Source organism: Callithrix jacchus, chromosome 8, assembly GCF_049354715.1.
Source record: "Callithrix jacchus isolate 240 chromosome 8, calJac240_pri, whole genome shotgun sequence".
NCBI lineage: Eukaryota > Metazoa > Chordata > Mammalia > Primates > Cebidae > Callithrix > Callithrix jacchus.
The window spans coordinates 100,365,527-100,378,205 of NC_133509.1; the positions used below are offsets into that span (position 1 = coordinate 100,365,527).

The 12,679-nt window shown below is 38.8% G+C and overlaps 1 protein-coding gene across 50 annotated transcripts in view; it reads left to right on the top strand.

The window, feature by feature from the left end:
* Positions 1-12,679, top strand: part of FUT8 (fucosyltransferase 8) — a 351,449-nt gene that overhangs the window by 50,857 nt on the left and 287,913 nt on the right. For 38 of the 50 annotated variants that reach the window (XM_078335144.1, XM_078335148.1, XM_078335147.1 and 35 more), the window contains exon 2: positions 7,904-8,001. The gene's annotated coding sequence lies outside the window, so the exon portion shown is untranslated. Of the gene's footprint in view, positions 1-7,903; positions 8,002-12,230; positions 12,295-12,679 lie in introns of all 50 variants that reach the window. The other 12 variants (XM_078335143.1, XM_078335129.1, XM_078335160.1 and 9 more) reach the window with 1 other exon arrangement.

The following is a 12,679-nucleotide window of genomic DNA, read 5'->3' on the forward strand; positions in this document are numbered from 1 at the left end:
CTCTTCTTGATTTTCCTGGACTTGAATATTGGCCTGCCTTGCTAGGTTGGGGAAGTTTTCCTGGATAATATCCTGAAGAGTGTTTTCCAGATGGGATTCATTCTCTCCGTCACATTCTGGTATACCTATGAAATGTAGATTAGGTCTTTTGACATAATCCCGTATTTCTTGGAGGCTTTGTTCATTTCTTTTTACTCCTTTTTTCCTAATCTTGCCCTCTCGTATTATTTCATTGAGTTGATCTTCGACCTCTGGTATCCTTTCTTCTGCTTGGTCAATTTGGCTATTGAAACTTGTGTATGCTTCACGAAGTTCTCGTGTTGTGTTTTCAGCTACATCAATTCATTTATGTTCTTCTCTAAGCTGTTTATTTTCATTAGCATTTCATCAGACTCATTCTCCATCCAGCCTTGTTCCCTTGCTGGTGAGGAGTTGTGATTCCTTGGAGGAGGAGAGGCGTTCTGGTTTTGGGTGTTTTCATTCTTTTTGCTCTGGTTTCTTCCCATCTTAGTGGATTTATTTACCTGTGGTCTTTGTAGTTGGTGACTTTTGGATGGGGTCTCTGAGTGGACATCCTGTTTGTTCATGATGAAGTTATTTCTTTCTGTTTCTTAGTTTTCCTTTTAACAGTCAGGCCCCTCTGCTGTAGGACTGCTGGAGGTCCACTCCAGACCCTGCTTGCCTGGGGCTCACCTGCAGCAGCTGGAGAACAGTGAGGGTTGCTGCCAGTTTCTTCTTCTGCTGTCTTTGTTCTTGAAGGATACCTGCCAGATGTCAGTCTGAGCTCTCCTTTATGAGTTGACCTTTTGGATATATATGGGGGTCAGTGAGCTGCTTGAGGAGATAGTCTTTCCTTTATAGGAGCTCAGGTGCTGAACTGCGAGCTCTGTTGTTCCATTCAGAGCTGCTGGGCAAGTACGTTTCAGTCTGCTGCAGCAGAACTTATAACAGCCTTTTTTTCCCTGGGTGCTCTGTCCTGCGAAGGTAGGGCTTTATTTTTAAGTTTCTCTTGTGCTGCTGCCTTTTTTCAGGGATGCCCTTCCCAGTGAGGAGGTAACTTAGTCACAGTCTGCCAGCAGAGGCATTGTTGATCTGCTGTGGGCTCCACCCAGCTGCCATGTGAACTTCCCTGCAGTCCTGTTTATATGGGTATAGTTAGAACTGCCTCGGCAATCGCAGCCCGCCTCTTTAGTGGTGGACTCTGTCTGTAATGGTGGACTTCCTTGGCATCAGCAGGGTGCCTTGATAACAATGGAATGCCTTGGCAATGGCGGACTACCTCAGTAGTGGTGGACTGCCTTGGTAATGGCAGACGCCCCTCCCCCACAGAGCTGGCCCATCCTGGGTTCAGCTGTGCTTGCTGTGAAACTCTCAATACAGTGCATTGCAGATTGCTGGTCTTTGTGGGGGTGGGACCGGCCATGCCTGATGACCTGGCTCCCTGCCTCCAGTCCCTTTTTTTTGAACAGGCGACTCTTTCTCCCAGGCCTTCCAGTCACCAATTGAAATGGCACCTGGATTTGTGTGAATTCTTGTGCAGAGATCTGCTGCAACAGCTGAAACAGCCACGCTGGAGGCTCATGGCACATTTTCACCCAGGAATCTCCTGGCATGACTTCCTGTTTCAGTCCCCTTTTTTTCAGTTGAACCGGCGACTCTCCCAGGTGTTCCAGTTGCCAGTTGAAAGGCACCCTGATTTGTGTGAGATTTTGTGTGGAGACCTGCTGCGCCTGCTGTGCTGGAGGCACTTTTCTGCCCGAGAATTTCCTGGCCTGGCTCCCTGTTTCAGTCCCCTTTTCATCAGTTGAATGGGTAACCATTTCTCAGGCGCTCCAGTCGCCAGCTGAAGTGGCACCTGGACCCGTGTGAGTGTAAAGCCGCTGGGCCAAACAACCACACTGGAGACTTGTGGCACTTTTTTACCCCGGAATTTTTGGCCTGGCTCCCTATTTCAGTCCCCTTTTTATCAGTTGAACGGGTGATTTTGTCTCCCAGGCGCTCCAGTCGCCAGCTGAAATGGCGCTCAAACCCATGTGAGTTTTTTTGAGTGGAGAGCCGCTGTGCTTGCCGAAACAGACAGGTTGGAGACCCTTGGCGTTCCTCCACCCGGGCATCTCCTGGTCTGTGGGCAATAAATATCTGACTGGAAATGCGGCAACCACTTGCCCTCCGCCCGCTTGCTAGGAGCTGCAATCCAGAGCTGCTCCTACTCTGCCATCTTGGATTCCCCTCCCCTGCTTTTTTTATCTTAGCCATCAGCAGCATATCCTATACTATATTTAGGTTGATAAATTTTCTGTAGTAAAATTCTTCATAGTGAGCAGCCTCTTCTGGGCTGTCCCCACCCCTACCTTATCCTATTTCACTGTGGAAGGCTCACCTTCTGGTTGAACACCTCCTTGAAGTACAGCTTTGGTGAAATCTAGAATTGCTGTCAGACCATCAGTGTTATGAGACTCAGTGCCTGAGTCATACTTAGCTTTTTAAAGGTGTTTGTTGCTTTCACTTTTTATAGGTAAATAGCCCTTTAAATATTATCAACACAGTACTTTTCTCTTCCCCCCCCCCTTTTTTTTTGTGACTGAGTTTCACTCTTTGTTGCCTGGGCTGGAGTGCAGTGACGTGATCTCAGCTCACTGCAACCTCTGCCTCCCGGGTTCAAGCGATTCTCCTGTCTCAGCCTCCTGAGTAGCTGGGATTACAGGTGCCTGCCACCACACCTGGCTAATGGCTAATTTTTTTTTTGTATTTTTAGTAGAGATGAAGTTTTACTGTCTTGGCCAAACTGATCTCAAACTCCTGACCTCAGGTGATCCTCCTGCCTCAGCCTCTCAAAATGATGGGATTACAGGTGTGAGCCACTGCACCTGTTCTTTTCTCTTTTTCTTAAAAATGACCAATTTCACTACTGATAGAATTTATTTTTGTCATCTGTTAAACATGTCATCTGTTTTCCCATGACTTTAGTTTCTTCATTTCATATGTGATTTTGTGTATATATGTAGGCATGTGTGTGTGGTTTCCTTTTTTAGAACAAGATATATTTCTTTGAAGATGAGACTCAATGGGCTATTTGCTGTTTTTCTTTCCTCACCTAGGATATGTTCAATTTAGCTCACAGTCTTTCTTTCTAACAATATGGGTAAAAATGACTGACTGTTCAACATTACAGATTGAAAATAAAACCTGTGATTCCTAGCCTCTTTTTTTGTACTTCATTTTAAAATCGAACATATTTTTCTTTCTTTATGTTTTCTTTTTTCTGTCATGGAGATAAGGTGTTTAGTTCTATAGGTAGTCAGTGTCCAGTATCCTGAAGACTTCTATCTGTTATTTTGCTTGTCTTCCTTTATTATGTTTGTGTTCAGTTAGTCTAGAGAAAGAAGATCTTGTAGTGTTGGACTGAATTCTAGTGCCACTAATGATAAGCTTGTATAGCATTTCCTCTTAAGTGAATGATTTCTTCCGTATGTTTGATGTAAATATATATGATATCATATGCTCTTGGTTGTATGTACTCTTGATTGTATGTTTCCAGGTATATTTCTTTTTCTCAGAGAAATCTTTCAGTTTGTATCTTTCCTAAAATGGGGTTTTCTTACATTGGGTTTTTGTTATTGCTGATTACAGGATATTATTTATTCTTTGCACCCTGTTGATATTCACCTATTTTACTTTCATGGTTAATCATTTTTTTCTACAATATAATGAAGCAGGATATTTACCTGTCCCTGTGGGACTCACAACAGGGCTGTCTTGTTTACCCAGCCCAACACTCTTAACTACTTGTGGAAAGGAGTGCACAAGTGAACAAGTGTGGGAACTGGAGTGAAGGAGTGCTGGAACCAGCCAGCTGCTTTGGTGCCAGAGGGCTCAAACTCCACTCACTCGGACCCACTGTGTCCCACCCCTTGCAGGAGGGAGTGTGCATATGAGTGGGTGCTGGAACCGACTGGATGCTTTAGTCACAGTAGGAGCAAACTCTGTGCAGGCCCCGCCAAAGTGTCTAGGAGCAGGTGCCTGCGACTGTCGAAGCCCCAGAGGGCATGTTACAGTGCTCTTTTAGCTCTGCTGTCTGTAGACAGCTTAAATGTTAACAGCTCAGCAGACCTTTTGCCTTTTTTTGTGAGGTGGCTGCCCTTTGCCAGTGAGGGCAAAGGGCCAATGTGAAAGCCTTTTCTATCCACACTTGTGGCTCTTGAGCTCTTGTCTGGCCCCCAGGAAAAGGAGTTTTCATGAACAAATTGAAGGATGGTAAATGCAGGGGATTTTATTGCCAGTGAAAGTGGCTCTCAGTGAGAAGGGCCAAAAAGGGGACAGGGTGGGTAGGTAATCTTCTCAGGTTCAGCCACCTCCGACCAGATTTTCTTTGTAGTAACACCATCAAGCTGTCCTTCTGAAGTCCAGCCGCCTCTCTCCAGTATCCATTCTAGTCTATCAGATGAGTCTGGGATTTTTATAGGCATAGGATGGAATGGGACAGGGCTGTGGGTGGTTTAGGAAAAGGCAGCATTTGAGCTGGAAAACAGAGGTGTAAGTTCTCACTTTGGGCCACAGTTTCAGGCCTACTGGCTTGAGGGTTGATGTTTTGCTTGGGGACCTGCCCTTTTCTGCCTAGAATTTTTCTGACCCCTGTTCCTGAAATAATGGAACAAGAGTTCTCAAGACATTTGTCGTCATGCAGCAAAAGGTTGGTCCCTGAGGGATGGGAAACAAATTAGGTGAGATCATGCGATTGCTCTAGCTTCTACCTAGAGAGAGTTTGTAGGGATGGAACAAAGCAGTGGAACCCAGGAGGAGCCTAGAGATTTCTCTGTATTGAAGAGGTAGAGCTAGCTGGGAGACTGGGGGCCAAGGCAGCTAGAGTTTACAAGATACAGTACGAGAGAAGAGAAAGCTGCAAGAGACAGAACTTCACAGATTTGTAGAAATTCCTTTCAAGAATTCAGTTGACTACTGATGAATATTCGGTAGAGAAATGAGTGGAGGCTGCGGAAGAACCATCCAAAAGGAATTGAGAGAATAATACAATACTCAGAGCTCACACATGGCTAGGAGTAGGGCCTGAATCCATCAGACAAAAAACTTCCTAATTCAACAGGTATCAGGAAGGGATCTCCAACATTCTAGTTTTTATTCTAGATGTTCAACTTGGGTCTTTTTTGTTCTGTGTCTTTACTTAATATTCTTAACCTTTCTTGTGGCTTTTAGAATATGGAACAGATATATAATAACTTTTAGTGTCCTAGTCTTGAAATTCTATCAACACTGTCATTTCTGGGTTGGTTTTAATTGATTGATAGTTCTCCTTCTGACTCTATTTTCTTACCTTATTTTGTTTAACCTGCTTGGTAATTAATTGATGTGTATCAGGCGTGTAAAATAAGACATTATAAAGTGTACCTTGTTCGGTGCTAGACATTTTTATATTCCCGTATTCTTTTTTTTTTTCAAGAGATGGGGTCTTGCCCTGTTGTTGCCCAGACTATAGTACAGTAGCATGATCATGTACGGCAGTACTGAACTCTTGGGCTCAAGTGATCCTCCTGCTGCAGCCTCCTGAGTAGCTGGGACTATAAGTACGTGTCACCAGCCTGAGTGCCTATAGATATTTTTGAACTGTTTTCTCATCTGTATTGCAGTTCTTTGAAAGTGTTTTTTAACTTTTAGGTATTGCTTTTAATCTTTGTTAAGTGTAACCACTTAATCTAATTTTCCCCACAACTGAGGCAAAACCCTTCTGAATACTTTATGCTTCATCAATTATAAGGTTTTCCAATCTGGCTGTTGGTTTACAGATGTTAAGTTGAGGATCAGATTGTCCCTTCAAGGCTTGTTTTTAAGCTCTGTCAAGATCGTTTTAGAGTAATCTTTATTCCAGGACAAATTTAGCCCTCCTTAGTTCTGTACCTATTGCCTAGAGTGTAAAGAGATGTCTCTTCTGTGGCTGGATGGAACTCAAATGTCTCTGAGCTCAGTATCAACTCGGCGTTGTTCATATCTTAGCTCTTGGCAGATGTTTTTTTGTCTGACCTTATGGAATTTCATTCTAAGTGTCTGTAGATTAGTATTTAGTTGATGACTCAAGTGGACTCCAATGTACATGTCTGTAGCTTTTTTCTGCCTAAGTTTCTCCTGTCTGGTATATTATTCCAGTAATTCTTGCCACCTCCACTGTTCCAAACTCCATTCTCTACAAGTTAGCAAGACCGCTGTGGGCAGTGGTGTCTAGAACATGTCTCTAGGCATGACCACCTAGACCAAGGTGGTCATAGGGCTTACCTAGTTTCTTTTCTTGTTTCAGGGAACACAGATCTATGCTAATTGTTGTTCTCTCTCTGGAAACTGTTATGTATTTTCTCTGGTTTTGCAGTTGCTTACCATCTGAGGGTAAATCTGTTGCCAGTTATTCCATAATGGCTGGAAGCACATATTTCATACTATTGCATTATTGTGGAAGTTGGCAAAGACTTTTAGGTGAAGTTACGGGGGATCACAGTAAACCTTTGCTGATTTTAGACTTAATGGGTGTTTAGTAATTGTATGTTTATGGGTTTGGGGAATAGTTGACTATGTCTTCTTCGTAGATCTATGAGATGAGATAACGTAAATAATAAAGCATAATACAGGCTGGGCATGGTGGCTCATGCTTGCAATTCCAGAACTTTGGGAGGCTGAGGCAGGAGGATTACTTGAGCCCAGGAGTTTGATACCAGCATGGGCAACATAGCGAAACCCAGTCTCTACAGTATAGTAAAACAAAATAAATTTTAGAATCTTTTAAAAAAAGAAAATAGTTGCATTGCCTTTGTGGTGGGAGGAGTTTAAATTGGTGATGTTGCTTTTATATTAGTTCTAATTGCCTAAGATTGTTTTCAGTAGACTGATGCAGTTGGGAAAAAACTGCTTCTCACAATAATGTCAGAGAAAAATCTCATGTTGTTGGCATAACAGTAAAGCAACTGGCAGAAAGACATATTTCCATAGAATGTATTGTGTCTTTCTACTGTTGTTGAGTTTTTGTACTTGGTGATTTGCAGTACACACTCAGTGAACATTTGACGTGTGAATGTTAAGATCATTTCACTTGTCAGTTAATCATATTGATTGCTAAATGTGTGCCAAACATGATATGGATGAGGGAGAAGCAGCAACAAAAGAAGTAGGAGAAGGGTCCCTGATCAAAAGACTGCATGAGATGGTGCATGTATAAGGCTGCAAAATATTCTAGCGAAGATTAAAGGAGTATAGAATGATTATGTCAGCTCTCAGGGAGGGGGAGGTATAGATGGGCTGGATTTTGAGAAAGTTGATGGATATATGCATTGATTGATAAAGAAGGAAAAAAATCCCTGTTTTTTTTTTTTTTTTTTAAAGAAATGGTGCATTGCAAGGTGACAGCTGAGAATAAACAAATTATTTTATGGAAAGAAACCAAAAATAAATTGGCTTTAGTGGAAGTTTGTTTAGAAGATAGTAAAAAAACTAGGTTATAGAGCTAATCAAGGTGTCATACAAAATTGAGGGGAAATACAAAAGATTTTGAGCCGTGATCTGAAAAGATGTACATTTTTGAATGCCTTTTGTGTTAAAAGATAGACAGAGTTAAATAATTTTATGTTTAAAAAGCAAGTTATATGAGCGCTAACTTGCTTTAAGTTGAAATATGAAGCAAATTAAGCCACTGAGAGTTACTGAGTTTGGGTATAATTTGCAAAATGGAAACCCATTCCTTGTTGGCATTTGGAAAGTGCTACTTACAGAGTAAGTGAGTGTACAAAGTAAGTGAATTTGCATGTTATGACTGGCTACATAAGGAAAAGTTAAAGGGATTTAAAAATATATATAATGCTAACTGAAACTTGAATAGGGTTGAATATCATATATTTTTCTTTGGTTCCAGGTTGCTGCTTTTGCTCAGAGGACATCCATGACCCTAATGGTCTTTTTGTTCAAGATAAAGTGATTTATTGCCTTTATTGATTAACTGGACAAAATCAGGTTAGTATATTTTATGGACAGCACTTCCTTCTTGTAATTATATGTTAATGTTTTGAGAAATAGATAATTTTGTGATTAAAGCTCCGTATGTTGTGAGTACCAGTAAAGTAGAAAGGCCAAGTCAGTCTAAAGTCTGTTGACTTGTGTATTAGTTAAACATTTTTTGACTGACTACTATGTACAATATTCACTGCATAAATTGAAAAATCTTTTACTTTTAAATAGTTTTGTACTTTATGGGCTGGATAAAACCAGTTGTGGTTGAATGCAGTACATTGAACTTTTGGCATCATTATGTGGCATATTTGGTACTAAAAATAAGCAATTCATCTTAAACATTTCTGACATTTTTAGTAGCTGGCTTTTAAAGGTATTCTTGTCCAGATTTCAGTCATACATTAACATTTTTAAAAATTTATTTTTAATGTTCATTCTATTAATTTTGACATATATATTTGTCACTACAATTAAAACATTTTCCAAACCTTCCAAAATTTGCTCATATTGTTCATTGGTAGTTAACCTCTCCTTCTATCCCTGTTTCTAGCAATCACTGTTCTGCTTTCTATCCCTATAGTTTCCCTTTTCTAATTTGTCATTTAATTGGAATCATTTAATATGTAGTTTTAAAATCCTGGCTTCTTTCACTTAGAATAATGTATTTGAGGTTTATTCATGTTGCTGTGTGCATCAGTAGCTGTTTATCAGTAGTATTTTTTTTAATTGCTGAGTAGTGTTCCACTATATGGATATACCATAATTAATTTATTCATTTACCTGTTTATGGATATTTAGGCAGTTTCTAGTTTTTGATGATCATAAAACTGCTGCAGTCATATTTAAAAGACAAAAATGTGATTCTATGTTAAAAAAATTTTTTTCATTGATACATATTAGATGTACATATTTTCAGGGTACATGTGATAATTTGATAACTTTATGCAATCAATCAGGGTAATTAGAATATCTGTTACCTTAAATATTTATTTTTTTCTTTACGTTAAGAACATTTGAATTATTCTCTTCTAGCTATTTTGAAATGTACTATCAACTAATGTTAACTCCCTATTGATCTACTGAACACCAGGTCTTATTTCTTCTAAGTGTATGTTTGTACCCATTAATCAACCTCTCTGCATCCCCAAACTCCATATATTTTTTATTAATAGAAGTTACTTTTTGTTGCTGCTGATGTTAAAGGGCTATAATGATTTAACTGTTGCCTTTTAGGCCGTGGTTGCATTTCTTTTCTAAAATGTTGTTAAAAAATAACTAGAACACAATTTAACAGACATTGTGGCTAGGGGAAGAGACTTGGAATTGATGGTCATTTTGAATATAGAATGAGAAACGATGTAAAATTATTAGAAAGGGAGTATATTGGAACTTGTGGTGTTTTCTGATTTTAGACTTAATAGGTAGCTTTCTTGAATATAGTGGTATATCAGAAATATAAAAGTAGATTTATATCGTTAAGCTTCATATAGGTAGCTTCAAAAGTCATCTATAAAAGTCAAGTAAATTAGAATTCTCCTATCTTAAAAACATACTTAAAGAGGGTAAAGGTTGGGCATGAAAAAGTCAATTTAAACTTTCTTGAATGAATAGGATGAAAGTGATGGAAACTGTCTTTCTGCCTTGGGGAAATTAATGACCTCAAAAAGTAGCTTGAGAACCTATTTGAATATTTATAAGGAAACTGTAGTTCATTATTTGTTATAGAAATAAAAAGGTCTTGAGAAAGTATTATGCTCTGACTCAGAAAAAGTTGGATGGTTTAGACTCCAGTTTTTAAGCCTGGACACTAAAAGACTTACTGCAACTTTAAACTGTTCTCTTGTTTCTGAACATTTTTAGGTCAGTTATGCAACTTTCATAGTATCTCTGTAGATAAATGGCCTCCCATTTTGTGTTCTCAGAAAACATTTTTTAAAAACTTTTTTTTTTTTTTTGAGACCAAATTTCACTCTGTTACTCAGGCTGGTGTGCAGTGGCTTAATCTCCGCTCACTGCAACCTCCTCTTCCTGGGTTCAGGCGATTCTCATGCCTCAGCCTCCCAGGTAGCTGGGATTACAGATGTGCATCACCTTGCTGGGCTAATTTTTGTATTTTTAGAAGAGATGGGGTTTTGCCATGTTAGCCAGGCTGGTCTCGAACTTCTTGGCTCAAGCAGTCTGCTCGCCTCAACCTCCTGAATGAAGTGCTGGGATTATAGACGTGAGACACTGTGCCTGGTCAGAGAACATTTCTTAAATAGGCAAAACGTTTCAGGCAGAGTCAGAGCATTTTAGATATTTCTGAAAGAGAACAGTTATTTGTTCAATGGGCAAATGCAGCACAGAGTCAAAGATAATCCTGTCCTCAGAAGTCATGATTTCTTCATGATTTTAGGGTATTTCGATTTTAAACCAGAATTCTAAGGTCAATATTTATCTAAAGTATTTATGAATTAAAGTCATATTTAAATTTAATATCCTTTAATTCACAAAATTTTTTTGAGGTTGTTAAAAAGTTAAGATTTTTCTAGCTACATATTCAATATTAGCATATTTTTTCCATATTTGGAAATCGAGATCCTATCTTGTACCATTTAAATAATAAACTGTTTTAGCTTAAAATTAACTGCAAAAGGAATAAACAAAAATTGAGTTTTGTAAAGAATATTAAATTGAGTAATTTAACTTTATCTTACCTGTTAGGTTAAGCAATGATCCCAGGATAAAGAGAGAGTGAGAATGATGAGTAAAATGAACCCTACACTGCAGTGTCTCCAAATAGCTGTATGAATAAAAGCTTACCATCTCACCTCTCTGTGTCTTTATTTACTTATTTACAAAAAAAGGCATTAAGGTCCACATTACAGTCAGGTATAATTGGTGAAGTTTAAAACTACTGGTTTCTTCTATTTCGTGAACACTGCCAGGCTTTGGAAATCAGTGATACAGTTTGATTCACAGTGAGAAACAGCCAAAAAATAAAACAATAAAATAACATTATATTTTAAAATGTTAAAAAATAATAAAATTAAAATAAAAACTTGAGATACTTTTCTAGAAATGGAGTATTTTAAAATGAAAATAGGATCTAAACATATCATAAGTATTTACTTGTGGATATTTGATATATAGGCTTGTTATAAGATTGTGACTTAGTTGAAGTGGTTTTAGTTTATACAGATTATTCAGAGATGAAAGTATATGTTTTTGCTCTATGTGTTTTCTCTGGAAACATCTTCTCATCATATCGTAGCAATTTTATCTTGATTCTCTAAAAATCTTTATAGTCTTGTAGGGCAAAGGAAGTAGGTATTGGGAGACATTTCTCTTCAGTCTTATTGGTCTCTTCTGTTTCTGCACATTTGCTGAGCAGAGTATTGATAGCTTTTGTTGGGGGCTATCTTTTTCAAAGAAATCTGTTTAGCAAACAGCCGAGGAAGATATAAATAGTGCTTCCGTTAGGACAGATGGCACATTTCTTTGCTGTGCAGGATAATTAAGATAATCTCTCTGGGGAAAATGTTGGGCATATTTGCTTGTAGCTCCTTTTAAAGATTGGAGTTTCATAAGATCAGGTTTTCTTGTCCTGTAATGCAACCCATAGTATATGCACTTAGTTTTCCTTTTATTGGCCTTTAGGAATTAGAGCCTGAGGAACCAGTACAAAATGTGGTATTCTGTCTATGTTACTGTTGTGAGTAGTAAACTGTTCTTTGTTCCAGACCTAAGAATGTCATAACTTCTGCCAGTATTAGCTGATACTAGCTTACCAGATACCACTAATACATCCTATTGATAAAACAAAGCTGAGTTTATTTCTTATTGTGGTAAGGGAGAACACCGCCTTGAAAGATCTTTAGTAGTGTCTTAGAGAGGTCAGATTTTGAGAATTTGAAGTTTGGTTTAAGTTGGATCTTCTAGTGGTGGCGATGGGGCTTGATTAGGATTGGGTAGATATCATGATAAAACAGTTTAGCTTTGGTGGAAACAGTAAGATAAAGATTTTGAAAACTGCTGAAGGGTGATGGGTCTTTCCAGAAGGTCTATAATGACCAATCACATTATATTTCTGCAAGAGTCTCCTAGAGTAGCAGTTATGCTAATTAAGACAGTGGACTGGTAAAGTCACATTAATGTGTGTAGAAAGCTGTGTGCATGAGTGTATTAGGGCTGCTGTAGCAAACCACTGTAAGCTAGGTGGCTTAATATAACAGAAGTTTATTCTTTCACAGTTTTGGAGGTTAGCAGTCTGAAATCAAGGTGTTGGCAGGGCCACATCCTCTCTGAAGGCTCTAGGTAAGAATCCTTTCCTCCTTCTAGCTTATGGTGGATGCCAGAAATTCTTGGTGTTTCTTGACTTGTGGTAGTGTAACTCTCATCTCTACCTCAGTATTCACATGACATCTTCCCTGTGTGTGTGTCTGTATTCAAATTTCCTTCTTAAAAGTATTACTAGTCATGTATTAGGGTTCATTGTAATCAAGAATGACATTATGTCAACTTGATTGTATCTACAAAGACCATATTTCCAGCAGTTACAAATTTTGGGAGGACACTTATTTAATTCAGTATAGGGGGCATGTAGTTTCAATCCTCAGTGTCCCAACTGTATATAGGTAGATGGTATTCGCTCTCAGTGTCCATGAAACTATGGCAGACTGATGTTACCTTACATATAGGG